Source organism: Hypomesus transpacificus, unplaced genomic scaffold (genome assembly GCF_021917145.1).
Source record: "Hypomesus transpacificus isolate Combined female unplaced genomic scaffold, fHypTra1 scaffold_60, whole genome shotgun sequence".
Classification (NCBI taxonomy): Eukaryota; Metazoa; Chordata; class Actinopteri; order Osmeriformes; family Osmeridae; genus Hypomesus; species Hypomesus transpacificus.
Window position 1 is genome coordinate 65,001 of NW_025814033.1, and position 18,703 is coordinate 83,703.

The following is an 18,703-nucleotide window of genomic DNA, read 5'->3' on the forward strand; positions in this document are numbered from 1 at the left end:
ATTTGAAGGACGTTTTTATGGTAACGCTATCAGGGGAAGTGGTTTGACACATCCCTTTAGCAATAACTGAATAATGCATGTTCTACAACGTTACACTTGCACAAATAAGCGGGACGCGTGGAACAATCTGTCCAGCAGGGGCTGACTTCAACCACGCCCGGATCTGCCAGCAGTTCTTCACAGGACGATGATTGGTGGTTCCAACCCCTGTGTCCTGAGAAGAAGGTTGAAACCAAGACGCCACTGTCAAGGGCAGGTTTGGGGGTCTCAGATAAAAAGCTCTGGTAGGTTCCACAGAGATTTGGACTCGGATTGCTGGATTCAGAGTCCAGATTGCTGACCGTTACACCATGGAACCCCCGCCTTGAGGCTTATGGAAAGACTCAACAAAGACACTGTGCATCTCTCTGGCTTTTAGTGCAAGTCGACACGTCCCACCCTCTCGCCGCCCGTCCTAGCGTGACGGCGAGACCGCGTTCGGTGGCGTGACGTCCCGCCCGGCACAAAGAGCAGGCATTGGTGGTTCAGTGGTAGAATTCTCGCCTGCCACGCGGGTGTCCCGGGTTCGATTCCCGGCCAATGCATTACTCTTACGTGAACCGTCGTTGGCCTTGTTTTGACTTGATTCGTCCTGGTCGGCGCGTGTAAGCTTGTGAGCTACCACTGCGATGGACATCACAGTCCTCGTTAGTATAGTGGTCAGTATCCCCGCCTGTCATGCGGGAGACCAGGGTTCAATTCCCTGAAGGGGAGAAATTCTCTTTTTGCGAAGTGTGGTTCACCGTCATCTCACAGGACCTGATTTGAAGGACGTTTTTATGGTAACGCTATCAGGGGAAGTGGTTTGACACATCCCTTTAGCAATAACTGAATAATGCATGTTCTACAACGTTACACTTGCACAAATAAGCGGGACGCGTGGAACAATCTGTCCAGCAGGGGCTGACTTCAACCAGCCCGGATCTGCAAGCAGTTCTTCACAGGACGATGATTGGTGGTTCCAACCCCTGTGTCCTGAGAAGAAGGTTGAAACCAAGACGCCACTGTCAAGGGCAGGTTTGGGGGTCTCAGATAAAAAGCTCTGGTAGGTTCCACAGAGATTTGGACTCGGATTGCTGGATTCAGAGTCCAGAGTGCTGACCGTTACACCATGGAACCCCCGCCTTGAGGCTTCTGGAAAGACTCACGAAAGACACTGTGCATCTCTCTGGCTTTTAATGCAAGTCGACATGTACCACCCTCTCGCCGCCCGTCCTAGCGTGACGGCGAGACCGCGTTCGGTGACGTCCCTCCCGACACAAAGCGCAGGCATTGGTGGTTCAGTGGTCTCAGGCTCTTGTAGGTTCCACCGAGATTTGAACTCGGATTGCTGAATTCAGAGTCCAGACCGTTACACCATGGAACCCCCGCCTTGAGACTTATGGAAAGACTCACGAAAGACACTGTGCATTTCTCTGGCTTTTAGTGCAAGTCGACATGTCCCACCCTCTCGCCGCCCGTCCTAGCGTGACGGCGAGACCGCGTTCGGTGGCGTGACGTCCCGCCCGACACAAAGCGCAGGCATTGGTGGTTCAGTGGTCTCAGATAAAAGGCTCTTGTAGGTTCCACCGAGATTTGAACTTGGATTGCTGGATTCAGAGTCCAGAGACCGTTACACCATGGAACCCCCGCCTTGAGGCTTATGGAAAGACTCACGAAAGACACTGTGCATCTCTCTGGCTTTTAGTGCAAGTCGACACGTCCCACCCTCTCGCCGCCCGTCCTAGCGTGACGGCGAGACCGCGTTCGGTGGCGTGACGTCCCGCCCGACACAAAGCGCAGGCATTGGTGGTTCAGTGGTCTCAGATAAAAGGCTCTTGTAGGTTCCACCGAGATTTGAACTCGGATTGCTGGATTCAGAGTCCAGAGTGCTGACCGTTACACCATGGAACCCCCGCCTTGAGGCTTATGGAAAGACTCACAAAAGACACTGTGCATCTCTCTGAGTTTTAGTGCAAGTCGACATGTCCCACCCTCTCGCCGCCCGTCCTAGCGTGACGGCGAGACCGCGTTCGTTGGCGTGACGTTCCGCGTGACACAAAGCGCAGGCATTGGTGGTTCAGTGGTAGAATTCTCGCCTGCCACGCGGGGGCCAGTTACGGATAGGTGTAACAGAAAAAACGGGATTTTACGTGTCTGTTTTTGTCATGCCGGAGACCGGGGTTCAATTCCCCAAAAGCTGATTTATTTTTAAGCCCTGGTATGTTTTTTGTACTAAGTTTTTGTAAAATGAAGTAATTTATATAGCTTAAATATCAAGTCAGTCCAAATATGAAACTTTTGTCATCCATAGTTTTTTTTTTAATGTGTTCTGTGTTCTGTATAGATGATAGCAATAAATCCAAGACAACTCATGCTGAAATCTGAACTTTGTTTTATAGTGTATTAAGACTCAAGTTCAAAGGCAAAAAACGATTTACAATTATGTGCACATGACTAATTACACATCATTATTTACACTCTACTATGACACACCCTTTCACAGTTTCTATTATTTTACATCACTATTATTTACACACAATTATGTGCACATGACTAATTACACATCATTATTTACACTCTACTATGACACACCCTTTCACAGTTTCTATTATTTTACATCACTATTATTTACACACAATTATGTGCACATGACTAATTACACATCATTATTTACACTCTACTATGACACACCCTTTCACAGTTTCTATTATTTTACATCACTATTATTTACACACAATTATGTGCACATGACTAATTACACATCATTATTTACACTCTACTATGACACACCCTTTCACAGTTTCTATTATTTTACATCACTATTATTTACACACAATTATGTGCACATGACTAATTACACATCATTATTTACACTCTACTATGACACACCCTTTCACAGTTTCTATTATTTTACATCACTATTATTTACACACAATTATGTGCACATTACTAATTACACACCATTATTTACACTCTCCTATTCATTTCCCCTTCTCAGCCAGCCATCTCAACCTCTCTACCTCATAAAAGGCTGAACCCTTGAAGTCCCCCCAGATCAGCTCCTTCTCCATGCCTTGGTCCTGATATAGGGAGAACACCTTAGCAGGACAGTAGACATACTTCCCTGCCACTCCTGGGAATCCTGTGTGGACATGAGGGCTATCAGGGCCTTGTTTCAAGACACGGTGGCAGAACCTGCACAGCCGCCCCTGTGGTGGCACATCTGCTGCCTTCCTTTTGGCCTTCTGGCCCTGCACTTTTTGCTGCGTTGCAGCAAGCTCCCGCTCAAAAAATGGGGTGTCCATGAAGTCCACCAATTCCATCCTGGGGTTTGTAAGTCCCTCTGCCCCATATTTTTGGTGGACTTTGGTTGAGCAGTAAAAGTACCTGGATGGCCCATTTTGGTAAAAAAAAATGAATGGATGAGCCATCGTTTTCAAACCGGGACTTGGGCTGGCCACAGGAAAGACAGGTTTTTGTTTTCTTCTTTTGTCCTCTGGCTTGTTGCTGTTGCTGTTGCTGCTGCTGTCTTTGCAGAATGTCACTCACCATTCTCTCAATCGTTTCCTCTGTCAGTGGCGATGCCTTGGCTGGAGGATTCACAGTGGCAGGTGAGAGGGTGGTTACAGGCACAGTGACAGTGTCACTGTTCTCAGTCAAGCGCTGCCACAGCTGTTGGGTTTCCAGCAGCTTTTCTGGACTGACATTAAGTGAGGAGCTGGTGTTCTGCAGCTTGGCCAGATATTTTATATATCTGCAGATGTGCAGCCGTGTTGTCGGGTGTAGGAGGGAGTTTGGGTCAGTGATGGAACTGTGGACCATGGCTGCATACTCATGGTCCACAAGCCTCAGCATGTCCTTCTGTCCATGGTACGTGGTGAGCAGACCATCAATGGCCACTTTCATAGGGCTAGTCCACCTGGTGTGGTCGAGCACAAAGACCCGGCCTCCAGTTTTAACAGGCCCGGTGCGGGCACTCCGAGGAGAGGCAGCCATTGGAAGGGTCGGTGTGTATGGCACAGCTGAGAAATAAATTGGATACAGTTTATTGTTAGTAAATACAGTGTATAGTTTGTTTTTGAAAACCACACATGGATGTCTGTACGTGTAAATATGTGTACAATTCAAAATGTTCCTTTCAGAATCAGAATTTGTTTTATTTGCTATGTAAGTTCACAAAACAAGGCATTTACTGTAGCAGGAAGGTGCATACAATAAACATATACGTATCTTGAAAAAAAAACTTTAATGTTTAAATTAAAGTCTAATACTAAAGAACTGAACAATCTAAAATTACCTGTATTGTCCTGGGGTTCCTCTGAACTCTCACGCTTAGGATTCAGTGCAGCAGGGGGGAGAGGCGCAGGACAATGAAAGAGCGCTATGGAGGGCTCGCTGGAGGACTGTAGTGAGGACTGGGTGTTTGCAGTCGTAGGGGGACAGGGCTGAGCGGGGCCAGGGGTTCTGTATTTGTCCCAGTCGATAGGTACCGGACGACAGCCAGGTTCCAGGTATTTCAACCCAAACATTTCTCCAGTGTCCCTGTTTGAGGCGTACAAGGCTTTGTACTTGGGCTGGCCTGTCACCCTTACAGAGGCTGCATTCAGCTCCATCATGAGCACAGGGTCAAACATCGCTGGAAGGAGGACATCAGGCTGTTTCAGGTCCACCAGCCTCTCAAAGTTCCAGCGTGCCACTCCAGTCATACCCTGGGCCTGGAACAGCTCAGGGGAGACACGGTTGCCAGTCACCCATTGGGCCTGGTGAAAGTGGTAGCCTTCCTGCTGGGAAGTGCCTCGGACTGGGATCCAGATGGGCACTCTGGCTCCCTCCCCCTGGACATGATTCAGCTGTAAGGTTCCCCCATACCTGTACATGATCCCGTCTTTCAGCTCTGGGTCACTGAGGCAGCCCCTCAGTATGTGGACCCGCTGGATCCTCCAGGTCTTCAACATTGTTGGCTTGAAGAGCGGGACATTGTCTGGGTCCTTGGACATTTGGAAGTGCTGAAGAACCTCCTCTATCCTGGTCACCAGCTCCTGAGGCTGAGGGATCTTGGTCCTGCAGTGATCCCGGATGTGCTGCTTGGTGGGGTTTGGAGGCACAATGCCACAGAAAGTGTATGCAACTTTCAGCCTCTGCAGATCTTCCTGGTCGACCACAAGGAAGGCAGCGGAGAGGAACTGGCAGAAGGAACTGTACAGGGAATGATGCTCAGACACACACTCCCTGCAAAAACGCCTCATGCAGTGAAACAGGTCCAGCTTCATTTCTATGTCCGGGTTGAATTTTGACCTTGAGGCACAGGTGTTGGACAGCTCCCCTGCAGTGACCTCTGCCAACACAGCCTCTGTGGTCTTCCAAGCATCCCACACTAGATGTTCACCAGGGTGGGAGTCTGGAATCCTGAATGCTGCACAGCAGTCCCTACACAATTACCAAAATGGAAGAAAACTAAATGAGAAATATGCAAATATATGGGCTACATTTACAACAGAAATGTAGTTACATTCACATTATATGATTTACATGTCTTATGAATTGTGTGCTATATAATAGCCATACCTGTCCACCCAGTGGTACTTGGCCATGTCCAGTCCAGCAGCAGTGTAGCGGTTGGCCAGACCTTCATACATTGGCTCCAAGGAGCGCTCAGCCTCTGACTGCACCATCACCCAGGAGAGGATCATCCAGTTCTCGTTCATGATGGCGTAGGATGACATGGCCCCTGAGGAGAGTGTAACCTTTCTGGCAATCTTGCGCGTGTGGTCAGATCTCAACACCTGCCCAAAGGTCCCCTGTAGGAGCTTGTTGATTGCTGGCTCCTGGCGTCGAAACTCCTGGAGCAAGCAGTCTGTCAGGTATTGTGCAGACACTGACACTCCACTCCAACCATCAGCGTCTTCATAACCTCCAAAAGGAGGCACCTGGTTGTGCCCCCTGATGAAGGCACTGATCGTTTTCTGGCCACCCAAGCCCACCTCTGTGTCCTGGACATTCTGCACACAGTGCAGGTAGGAGAGATGAGCTTGCTCATATTTTAGGTGCAGCATCTCCGTCACCTGTTTGGCCATGTCATTGGGTGATTTACCCGTGCGCCTCAGCTCATGCAACACCGTTTTGCAGATGGCCTTTTTGTAGGTTAGAAAGGCTGGCAGGATGTTAGTGAAGCGCTGCGGAAGTTTGTCCAACCACTGAGGGTTGTCAGCAAACCAGTACTTCCTGCAGGTCTTGCAGCACAGACGGGATGCAAAAATGTAATATTGGCCACTCATGCCAACAATGACACGAGGCCTCCCCACCCCCGCCGATGCTATCATCGGCTGCGGACAACCATGGAGACATGGGAGCACGTAATTGTTTCTTAGGCGCTCCATGATGTCATTCTCTGGTTTCCAGATGAAAAACGGATGGAGCTGGAAATATTTGGGGGAGGGCAGGTCAGAAGAGGTCTCAATAAGCTCTGGCTGAGGTGGGTAGCGCCACAAAGAGACCATCTTCATCAGATGGCGTACTGGGCGTGAACCTGGCCACAGCCCCAAAGCTTCCATCTCCGTCTTAATCCAGATCCGCTGCTGATTGGAGCAGGTCCAGCGACAGACATCCGAGTCATAGCTAGGGACACTATTGGATACTGCAGGAGAGGGTGCAGGCTGTTCACTGGATGCAGGGTCTACTGGAGGAGCAGGGTGTGACAGAGCTGTGAAAAAGCAAAAACCAGATTGAGATATTAACATTTAATCGGCCGTGAAAACATTCTGTTTCTCTTTTCTCTCAATAAGTGGCATGAAATGACAATGTTTTACTTTTCAGAAAACTAACTTGTTTATAGACAACAAAATAAGAGTTTGTGTCCATTGAAAATGAAAGGACATACTGTGTTCTGACAAAGTTGGTAGTGGGATCAAAGATTGACCCAAGGCAAGCAGCTGAGGAGGTACCGGTAGGCAGACCTTCACTGGAGCGGAGGAAGCTTGTGGAGATAAAATAACACAAACTTAAACATGAATGGGAGACACTTTCATAGCAAATAAATATGAGACATACATGTACAGATATCAACCTTGCAAAGGAGAAGCAGTTGTGGGGCAGTCAGTTGGTCTAGAGAGTGTAGCTGTTGGTTTGCTCCTCACTGTTAAGGAAAACGAAGTGTTATCATATGACCCCTCGACACAGTTTGGCGTGCCAATCTTATTTGTATGTGTAATTGGTAAGAGTCACTTCTGCCTTACTTGTTATCAACATAATAACAAAGCTATCCCTGCATTCTGATTAATAAATGCATTCTGATTAGTTAAAAAAATTCATACAAATGAAGATTTTTTTAATCAAATGGTATATAGATAGATTTGATATTCTTCTATAAAATCTAACTATATCAATTTGATATTTCAATGATAACAGGTAAAGCTCAGTGACAATACCAAAATAAAATAATAAATAGTCAAGGGTTTGGCATCTAGATTTCAAAGGAGAGAGAAACTGCAGTTTTCATGTAGGTAAGTAAAGAAGTCATAGTTAAATTACGTTTTTAATTTTAAATGAAAGTGTGCTACAGACTTTTTCATCCTTGTCCAATTGGCATGCCAAACCCTTGACACAGCTTTATAGAAAACATGCAGAGATAGAACTAATATAAACACTTACCCTCATCGCTGACATGTTACATCCTTAAGACAGTAGTAAGTAGAACAAAAGAACACAAGCATCAGAACAGGCCAGAACACGACCAAAATAATAAACAAGCATATTAAAACTCAGTTATGGTAGATAATTCTGCGGGTGACCAAATTATCCTCCAAAACTGATGGATGGTTAACCTCTAGCAGTGGATGAAGCCGATGTCCCAACTGCTTCTACTGCTGGTGAACCTGGACAGACAATGAGTACATTGCATTATGTTTAAATAATACATTTGAATTGATATGAAAGTGACTGAAATAAGTATGGACATGTTCCTTTAGTTAACTCACTCAGCTGGGTCCCAAACTTGGAAGAGGACAGACTCAGCATTGCCCTCTCCAAATCCTCATCATCCTCTATGACTAGGAAATAAAACAAAGGTCACATTACAATTTGTATGGAACAAATATGTAAACCGTTATGTAAGTGATGTATGTTACATGAACAGACCTGGAGGATGAGAGGCAGGGGTTGAGGTGGTATTGGAGTCGGCAACATTAAGGGGTTGAAGTGTGGATGCTGTCAGGGTCCTTTGCTTCATAAGGTACTGCTGCAGATTGTGCATTTTGCTGCGCTGCACGCACTTCTTTCCCATTATGAACGCTGCGTACCCATCGGCTCTACCGTTCCAAATCTCCCCCCAGGTGCTTTTAGCCCTGGAACCAAAGCCAACTAGGTTGTCATGGTCAGAAGCAACGGGTGCAGCGGGTCTTTTGACAGAGTACCTCCGGAGGTCCTCAATTTCCTGAAAGCCTTTGGTGTACTCCAGGAAGGACAGTAGGCTGTCTTTACTGTGGCCCGCTGGGTTGAACTGCCCGGCTGTCTGCTCCTGATCTACCTTGTTGATGAGGTACAAGGTGTAGCCTACATCATTCTCCAGCAGCCACCTGAAGGACTTTCCTTTGTATTTTCCAAACTGGAGGATGTATTCACCTAACACCTCCAGCCGGTCAGACACATCCCCCCCTCTCAGAAACACCTCTGTGTGGGCGTTGGTTTTCACCATGTCTTCCCTTTGAGGTGCAGACTTGTCCTGGGGGGAGGGGTTCTCTTTGATCCTCTGAGCTTCTTCAGAGGGGTCCTGTCTCAAATACCCAGACGGGCCTTTTCTGAAGGAGACTTGCATTTTTCCAGGGAAAAACTTCTTCATATTGATCTCTACAAAAGACAATGTGCATAGAGTGATAAAAATGATTTTATTTAGATTGTTTCAATTAAACAATATACTGTAATACTAAATCTGTTATTATTTATGCTGTTAAAAATTCTTCAACATTGCCCACTGTAGCCTACTCATGAAACGTGAGCTAGTTAGTCTAGTTATTAGAACAACTGTCATTGTAATTTATTTATGTATTCATTGGCCTCTGTATTGTAACATGACATGATCAAGCAACCTACAGTATCGTCCGTTTTAGCCGACTAGTTAATGGGACGCAACCGATCTAAATACAGTTTGAGTTTAGCCGACTACTGTTCCAATAACGTGAGCGAGTAAACCAGATACAGACAGTGTAAAATATGAAATATGAGCCGACTAGCTCTATTGTACTGTAGTTCAGACTACTGTACTGGTACAGTACGTGAGGTACTTAGCAAACTTTATAAATTGCCGACTACTGTTCCAATAACGTGAGCGAGTAAACCAGATACAGACAGTGTAAAATATGAAATATGAGCCGACTAGCTCTATTGTACTGTAGTTCAGACTACTGTACTGGTACAGTACGTGAGGTACTTAGCAAACTTTATAAATTGTACAATCGTTTTCTATATCCTACACTTAGTGACATCTCCAGGTAGAGTAGCTGGCATTAAAACAATAAGATTTACCTGTTTTTTCCGCTCGATGATGATGAAACTTCACATGCAATCGTTGATAAAAATATTGCTGTCTTCTTTCGTTCGATGAAGTGAGGTAAACTGACTCACAGAAAGTTGCCTCTCTCTTTTTCTATGGGAGTCTATGGTAAAATCGGAACAGCGACAAAAAAAACTACCAGAGGCCGTTAGAATATTACATCCGTAGTGGTTTAGCACTACCATTGAGAATGAATGGGAAACGTTTTAGAGAATTTTAGCTAAAGAATTCTCGCCTGCCGCGCGGGAGGCCCGGGTTCGATTCCCGGCCAATGCATTACTCTTACGTGAACCGTCGTTGGCCTTGTTTTGACTTGATTCGTCCTGGTCGGCGCGTGTAAGCTTGTGAGCTACCACTGCGATGGACATCACAGTCCTCGTTACTCTTACGTGAACCGTCGTTGGCCTTGTATAGTGGTCAGTATCCCCGCCTGTCACGCGGGAGACCAGGGTTCAATTCCCTGACGGGGAGAAATTCTCTTTTTGCGAAGTGTGGTTCACCGTCATCTCACAGGACCTGATTTGAAGGACGTTTTTATGGTAACGCTATCAGGGGAAGTGGTTCGACACATCCCTTTAGCAATAACTGAATAATGCATGTTCTACAACGTTACACTTGCACAAATAAGCGGGACACGTGGAACAATCTGTCCAGCAGGGGCTGACTTCAACCACGCCCAGATCTGCCCACAGTTCTTCACAGGACGATGATTGGTGGTTCCAACCCCTGTGTCCTGAGAAGAAGGTTGAAACCAAGCAGCCACTGTCAAGGGCAGGTTTGGGGTCTCAGATAAAAAGCTCTGGTAGGTTCCACAGAGATTTGGACTCGGATTGCTGGATTCAGAGTCCAGTGCTGACCGTTACACCATGGAACCCACGCCCTGAGACTTATGGAAAGACTCACGAAAGACACTGTGCATCTCTCTGGCTTTTAGTGCAAGTCGACATGTCCCACCCTCTCGCCGCCCGTCCTAGCGTGACGGCGAGACCGCGTTCGGTGGCGTGACGTCCCGCCCGACACAAAGCGCAGGCATTGGTGGTTCAGTGGTCTCAGGCTCTTGTAGGTTCCACCGAGATTTGAACTTGGATTGCTGGATTCAGAGTCCAGAGTGCTGACCGTTACACCATGGAACCCCCGCCTTGAGGCTTATGGAAAGACTCACGAAAGACACTGTGCATTTCTCTGGCTTTTAGTGCAAGTCGACATGTCCCACCCTCTCGCCGCCCGTCCTAGCGTGACGGCGAGACCGCGTTCGGTGGCGTGACGTCCCGCCCGGCACAAAGAGCAGGCATTGGTGGTTCAGTGGTAGAATTCCCGCCTGCCACGCGGGGGCCAGTTACGGATAGGTGTAACAGAAAAAACGGGATTTTACGTGTCTGTTTTTGTCATGCCGGAGACCAGGGTTCAATTCCCCAAAAGCTGATTTATTTTTAAGCCCTGGTATGTTTTTTGTACTAAGTTTTTGTAAAATGAAGTAATTTATATAGCTTAAATATCAAGTCAGTCCAAATATGAAACTTTTCATTTTACATCACTATTATTTACACACAATTATGTGCACATGACTAATTACACATCATTATTTACACTCTACTATGACACACCCTTTCACAGTTTCTATTATTTTACATCACTATTATTTACACACAATTATGTGCACATGACTAATTACACATCATTATTTACACTCTACTATGACACACCCTTTCACAGTTTCTATTATTTTACATCACTATTATTTACACACAATTATGTGCACATGACTAATTACACATCATTATTTACACTCTACTATGACACACCCTTTCACAGTTTCTATTATTTTACATCACTATTATTTACACACAATTATGTGCACATGACTAATTACACATCATTATTTACACTCTACTATGACACACCCTTTCACAGTTTCTATTATTTTACATCACTATTATTTACACACAATTATGTGCACATGACTAATTACACATCATTATTTACACTCTACTATGACACACCCTTTCACAGTTTCTATTATTTTACATCACTATTATTTACACACAATTATGTGCACATAACTAATTACACATCATTATTTACACTCTACAATGACACACCCTTTCACAGTTTCTATTATTTTACATCCCTATTCACACGGCTATTATTTACACAAGATTATGTGCACATTACTAATTACACACCATTATGTACACTCTCCTATTCATTTCCCCTTCTCAGCCAGCCATCTCAACCTCTCTGCCTCATAAAAGGCTGAACCCTTGAAGTCCCCCCAGATCAGCTCCTTCTCCATGCCTTGGTCCTGACATAGGGAGAACACCTTAGCAGGACAGTAGACATACTTCCCTGCCACTCCTGGGAATCCTGTGTGGACATGAGGGCTATCAGGGCCTTGTTTCAAGACACGGTGGCAGAACCTGCACAGCCGCCCCTGTGGTGGCACATCTGCTGCCTTCCTTTTGGCCTTCTGGCCCTGCACTTTTTGCTGCGTTGCAGCAAGCTCCCGCTCAAAAAATGGGGTGTCCATGAAGTCCACCAATTCCATCCTGGGGTTTGTAAGTCCCTCTGCCCCATATTTTTGGTGGACTTTGGTTGAGCAGTAAAAGTACCTGGATGGCCCATTTTGGTAAAAAAAATGAATGGATGAGCCATCGTTTTCAAACCGGGACTTGGGCTGGCCACAGGAAAGACAGGTTTTTGTTTTCTTCTTTTGTCCTCTGGCTTGTTGCTGTTGCTGTTGCTGCTGCTGTCTTTGCAGAATGTCACTCACCATTCTCTCAATCGTTTCCTCTGTCAGTGGCGATGCCTTGGCTGGAGGATTCACAGTGGCAGGTGAGAGGGTGGTTACAGGCACAGTGACAGTGTCACTGTTCTCAGTCAAGCGCTGCCACAGCTGTTGGGTTTCCAGCAGCTTTTCTGGACTGACATTAAGTGAGGAGCTGGTGTTCTGCAGCTTGGCCAGATATTTTATATATCTGCAGATGTGCAGCCGTGTTGTCGGGTGTAGGAGGGAGTTTGGGTCAGTGATGGAACTGTGGACCATGGCTGCATACTCATGGTCCACAAGCCTCAGCATGTCCTTCTGTCCATGGTACGTGGTGAGCAGACCATCAATGGCCACTTTCATAGGGCTAGTCCACCTGGTGTGGTCGAGCACAAAGACCCGGCCTCCAGTTTTAACAGGCCCGGTGCGGGCACTCCGAGGAGAGGCAGCCATTGGAAGGGTCGGTGTGTATGGCACAGCTGAGAAATAAATTGGATACAGTTTATTGTTAGTAAATACAGTGTATAGTTTGTTTTTGAAAACCACACATGGATGTCTGTACGTGTAAATATGTGTACAATTCAAAATGTTCCTTTCAGAATCAGAATTTGTTTTATTTGCTATGTAAGTTCACAAAACAAGGCATTTACTGTAGCAGGAAGGTGCATACAAAAAACATATACGTATCTTGAAAAAAAAACTTTAATGTTTAAATTAAAGTCTAATACTAAAGAACTGAACAATCTAAAATTACCTGTATTGTCCTGGGGTTCCTCTGAACTCTCACGCTTAGGATTCAGTGCAGCAGGGGGGAGAGGCGCAGGACAATGAAAGAGCGCTATGGAGGGCTCGCTGGAGGACTGTAGTGAGGACTGGGTGTTTGCAGTCGTAGGGGGACAGGGCTGAGCGGGGCCAGGGGTTCTGTATTTGTCCCAGTCGATAGGTACCGGACGACAGCCAGGTTCCAGGTATTTCAACCCAAACATTTCTCCAGTGTCCCTGTTTGAGGCGTACAAGGCTTTGTACTTGGGCTGGCCTGTCACCCTTACAGAGGCTGCATTCAGCTCCATCATGAGCACAGGGTCAAACATCGCTGGAAGGAGGACATCAGGCTGTTTCAGGTCCACCAGCCTCTCAAAGTTCCAGCGTGCCACTCCAGTCATACCCTGGGCCTGGAACAGCTCAGGGGAGACACGGTTGCCAGTCACCCATTGGGCCTGGTGAAAGTGGTAGCCTTCCTGCTGGGAAGTGCCTCGGACTGGGATCCAGATGGGCACTCTGGCTCCCTCCCCCTGGACATGATTCAGCTGTAAGGTTCCCCCATACCTGTACATGATCCCGTCTTTCAGCTCTGGGTCACTGAGGCAGCCCCTCAGTATGTGGACCCGCTGGATCCTCCAGGTCTTCAACATTGTTGGCTTGAAGAGCGGGACATTGTCTGGGTCCTTGGACATTTGGAAGTGCTGAAGAACCTCCTCTATCCTGGTCACCAGCTCCTGAGGCTGAGGGATCTTGGTCCTGCAGTGATCCCGGATGTGCTGCTTGGTGGGGTTTGGAGGCACAATGCCACAGAAAGTGTATGCAACTTTCAGCCTCTGCAGATCTTCCTGGTCGACCACAAGGAAGGCAGCGGAGAGGAACTGGCAGAAGGAACTGTACAGGGAATGATGCTCAGACACACACTCCCTGCAAAAACGCCTCATGCAGTGAAACAGGTCCAGCTTCATTTCTATGTCCGGGTTGAATTTTGACCTTGAGGCACAGGTGTTGGACAGCTCCCCTGCAGTGACCTCTGCCAACACAGCCTCTGTGGTCTTCCAAGCATCCCACACTAGATGTTCACCAGGGTGGGAGTCTGGAATCCTGAATGCTGCACAGCAGTCCCTACACAATTACCAAAATGGAAGAAAACTAAATGAGAAATATGCAAATATATGGGCTACATTTACAACAGAAATGTAGTTACATTCACATTATATGATTTACATGTCTTATGAATTGTGTGCTATATAATAGCCATACCTGTCCACCCAGTGGTACTTGGCCATGTCCAGTCCAGCAGCAGTGTAGCGGTTGGCCAGACCTTCATACATTGGCTCCAAGGAGCGCTCAGCCTCTGACTGCACCATCACCCAGGAGAGGATCATCCAGTTCTCGTTCATGATGGCGTAGGATGACATGGCCCCTGAGGAGAGTGTAACCTTTCTGGCAATCTTGCGCGTGTGGTCAGATCTCAACACCTGCCCAAAGGTCCCCTGTAGGAGCTTGTTGATTGCTGGCTCCTGGCGTCGAAACTCCTGGAGCAAGCAGTCTGTCAGGTATTGTGCAGACACTGACACTCCACTCCAACCATCAGCGTCTTCATAACCTCCAAAAGGAGGCACCTGGTTGTGCCCCCTGATGAAGGCACTGATCGTTTTCTGGCCACCCAAGCCCACCTCTGTGTCCTGGACATTCTGCACACAGTGCAGGTAGGAGAGATGAGCTTGCTCATATTTTAGGTGCAGCATCTCCGTCACCTGTTTGGCCATGTCATTGGGTGATTTACCCGTGCGCCTCAGCTCATGCAACACCGTTTTGCAGATGGCCTTTTTGTAGGTTAGAAAGGCTGGCAGGATGTTAGTGAAGCGCTGCGGAAGTTTGTCCAACCACTGAGGGTTGTCAGCAAACCAGTACTTCCTGCAGGTCTTGCAGCACAGACGGGATGCAAAAATGTAATATTGGCCACTCATGCCAACAATGACACGAGGCCTCCCCACCCCCGCCGATGCTATCATCGGCTGCGGACAACCATGGAGACATGGGAGCACGTAATTGTTTCTTAGGCGCTCCATGATGTCATTCTCTGGTTTCCAGATGAAAAACGGATGGAGCTGGAAATATTTGGGGGAGGGCAGGTCAGAAGAGGTCTCAATAAGCTCTGGCTGAGGTGGGTAGCGCCACAAAGAGACCATCTTCATCAGATGGCGTACTGGGCGTGAACCTGGCCACAGCCCCAAAGCTTCCATCTCCGTCTTAATCCAGATCCGCTGCTGATTGGAGCAGGTCCAGCGACAGACATCCGAGTCATAGCTAGGGACACTATTGGATACTGCAGGAGAGGGTGCAGGCTGTTCACTGGATGCAGGGTCTACTGGAGGAGCAGGGTGTGACAGAGCTGTGAAAAAGCAAAAACCAGATTGAGATATTAACATTTAATCGGCCGTGAAAACATTCTGTTTCTCTTTTCTCTCAATAAGTGGCATGAAATGACAATGTTTTACTTTTCAGAAAACTAACTTGTTTATAGACAACAAAATAAGAGTTTGTGTCCATTGAAAATGAAAGGACATACTGTGTTCTGACAAAGTTGGTAGTGGGATCAAAGATTGACCCAAGGCAAGCAGCTGAGGAGGTACCGGTAGGCAGACCTTCACTGGAGCGGAGGAAGCTTGTGGAGATAAAATAACACAAACTTAAACATGAATGGGAGACACTTTCATAGCAAATAAATATGAGACATACATGTACAGATATCAACCTTGCAAAGGAGAAGCAGTTGTGGGGCAGTCAGTTGGTCTAGAGAGTGTAGCTGTTGGTTTGCTCCTCACTGTTAAGGAAAACGAAGTGTTATCATATGACCCCTCGACACAGTTTGGCGTGCCAATCTTATTTGTATGTGTAATTGGTAAGAGTCACTTCTGCCTTACTTGTTATCAACATAATAACAAAGCTATCCCTGCATTCTGATTAATAAATGCATTCTGATTAGTTAAAAAAATTCATACAAATGAAGATTTTTTTAATCAAATGGTATATAGATAGATTTGATATTCTTCTATAAAATCTAACTATATCAATTTGATATTTCAATGATAACAGGTAAAGCTCAGTGACAATACCAAAATAAAATAATAAATAGTCAAGGGTTTGGCATCTAGATTTCAAAGGAGAGAGAAACTGCAGTTTTCATGTAGGTAAGTAAAGAAGTCATAGTTAAATTACGTTTTTAATTTTAAATGAAAGTGTGCTACAGACTTTTTCATCCTTGTCCAATTGGCATGCCAAACCCTTGACACAGCTTTATAGAAAACATGCAGAGATAGAACTAATATAAACACTTACCCTCATCGCTGACATGTTACATCCTTAAGACAGTAGTAAGTAGAACAAAAGAACACAAGCATCAGAACAGGCCAGAACACGACCAAAATAATAAACAAGCATATTAAAACTCAGTTATGGTAGATAATTCTGCGGGTGACCAAATTATCCTCCAAAACTGATGGATGGTTAACCTCTAGCAGTGGATGAAGCCGATGTCCCAACTGCTTCTACTGCTGGTGAACCTGGACAGACAATGAGTACATTGCATTATGTTTAAATAATACATTTGAATTGATATGAAAGTGACTGAAATAAGTATGGACATGTTCCTTTAGTTAACTCACTCAGCTGGGTCCCAAACTTGGAAGAGGACAGACTCAGCATTGCCCTCTCCAAATCCTCATCATCCTCTATGACTAGGAAATAAAACAAAGGTCACATTACAATTTGTATGGAACAAATATGTAAACCGTTATGTAAGTGATGTATGTTACATGAACAGACCTGGAGGATGAGAGGCAGGGGTTGAGGTGGTATTGGAGTCGGCAACATTAAGGGGTTGAAGTGTGGATGCTGTCAGGGTCCTTTGCTTCATAAGGTACTGCTGCAGATTGTGCATTTTGCTGCGCTGCACGCACTTCTTTCCCATTATGAACGCTGCGTACCCATCGGCTCTACCGTTCCAAATCTCCCCCCAGGTGCTTTTAGCCCTGGAACCAAAGCCAACTAGGTTGTCATGGTCAGAAGCAACGGGTGCAGCGGGTCTTTTGACAGAGTACCTCCGGAGGTCCTCAATTTCCTGAAAGCCTTTGGTGTACTCCAGGAAGGACAGTAGGCTGTCTTTACTGTGGCCCGCTGGGTTGAACTGCCCGGCTGTCTGCTCCTGATCTACCTTGTTGATGAGGTACAAGGTGTAGCCTACATCATTCTCCAGCAGCCACCTGAAGGACTTTCCTTTGTATTTTCCAAACTGGAGGATGTATTCACCTAACACCTCCAGCCGGTCAGACACATCCCCCCCTCTCAGAAACACCTCTGTGTGGGCGTTGGTTTTCACCATGTCTTCCCTTTGAGGTGCAGACTTGTCCTGGGGGGAGGGGTTCTCTTTGATCCTCTGAGCTTCTTCAGAGGGGTCCTGTCTCAAATACCCAGACGGGCCTTTTCTGAAGGAGACTTGCATTTTTCCAGGGAAAAACTTCTTCATATTGATCTCTACAAAAGACAATGTGCATAGAGTGATAAAAATGATTTTATTTAGATTGTTTCAATTAAACAATATACTGTAATACTAAATCTGTTATTATTTATGCTGTTAAAAATTCTTCAACATTGCCCACTGTAGCCTACTCATGAAACGTGAGCTAGTTAGTCTAGTTATTAGAACAACTGTTATTGTAATTTATTTATGTATTCATTGGCCTCTGTATTGTAACATGACATGATCAAGCAACCTACAGTATCGTCCGTTTTAGCCGACTAGTTAATGGGACGCAACCGATCTAAATACAGTTTGAGTTTAGCCGACTACTGTTCCAATAACGTGAGCGAGTAAACCAGATACAGACAGTGTAAAATATGAAATATGAGCCGACTAGCTCTATTGTACTGTAGTTCAGACTACTGTACTGGTACAGTACGTGAGGTACTTAGCAAACTTTATAAATTGCCGACTACTGTTCCAATAACGTGAGCGAGTAAACCAGATACAGACAGTGTAAAATATGAAATATGAGCCGACTAGCTCTATTGTACTGTAGTTCAGACTACTGTACTGGTACAGTACGTGAGGTACTTAGCAAACTTTATAAATTGTACAATCGTTTTCTATATCCTACACTTAGTGACATCTCCAGGTAGAGTAGCTGGCATTAAAACAATAAGATTTACCTGTTTTTTCCGCTCGATGATGATGAAACTTCACATGCAATCGTTGATAAAAATATTGCTGTCTTCTTTCGTTCGATGAAGTGAGGTAAACTGACTCACAGAAAGTTGCCTCTCTCTTTTTCTATGGGAGTCTATGGTAAAATCGGAACAGCGACAAAAAAAACTACCAGAGGCCGTTAGAATATTACATCCGTAGTGGTTTAGCACTACCATTGAGAATGAATGGGAAACGTTTTAGAGAATTTTAGCTAAAGAATTCTCGCCTGCCGCGCGGGAGGCCCGGGTTCGATTCCCAGCCAATGCATTACTCTTACGTGAACCGTCGTTGGCCTTGTTTTGACTTGATTCGTCCTGGTCGGCGCGTGTAAGCTTGTGAGCTACCACTGCGATGGACATCACAG

General features: G+C 46.0%; 2 non-coding genes across 2 annotated transcripts; one reads left to right on the forward strand and one right to left on the reverse strand.

Moving 5' to 3' along the window:
* Positions 1 to 513: 513 nt before the first annotated feature.
* trnag-gcc lies at positions 514 to 584 on the forward strand. Its single transcript has one exon. It is a non-coding gene; the product is annotated as a tRNA-Gly (tRNA).
* A 1,276-nt stretch (positions 585 to 1,860) lies between these two features.
* trnaq-cug lies at positions 1,861 to 1,932 on the reverse strand. The gene has a single exon. It is a non-coding gene; the product is annotated as a tRNA-Gln (tRNA).
* Positions 1,933 to 18,703: the final 16,771 nt, after the last annotated feature.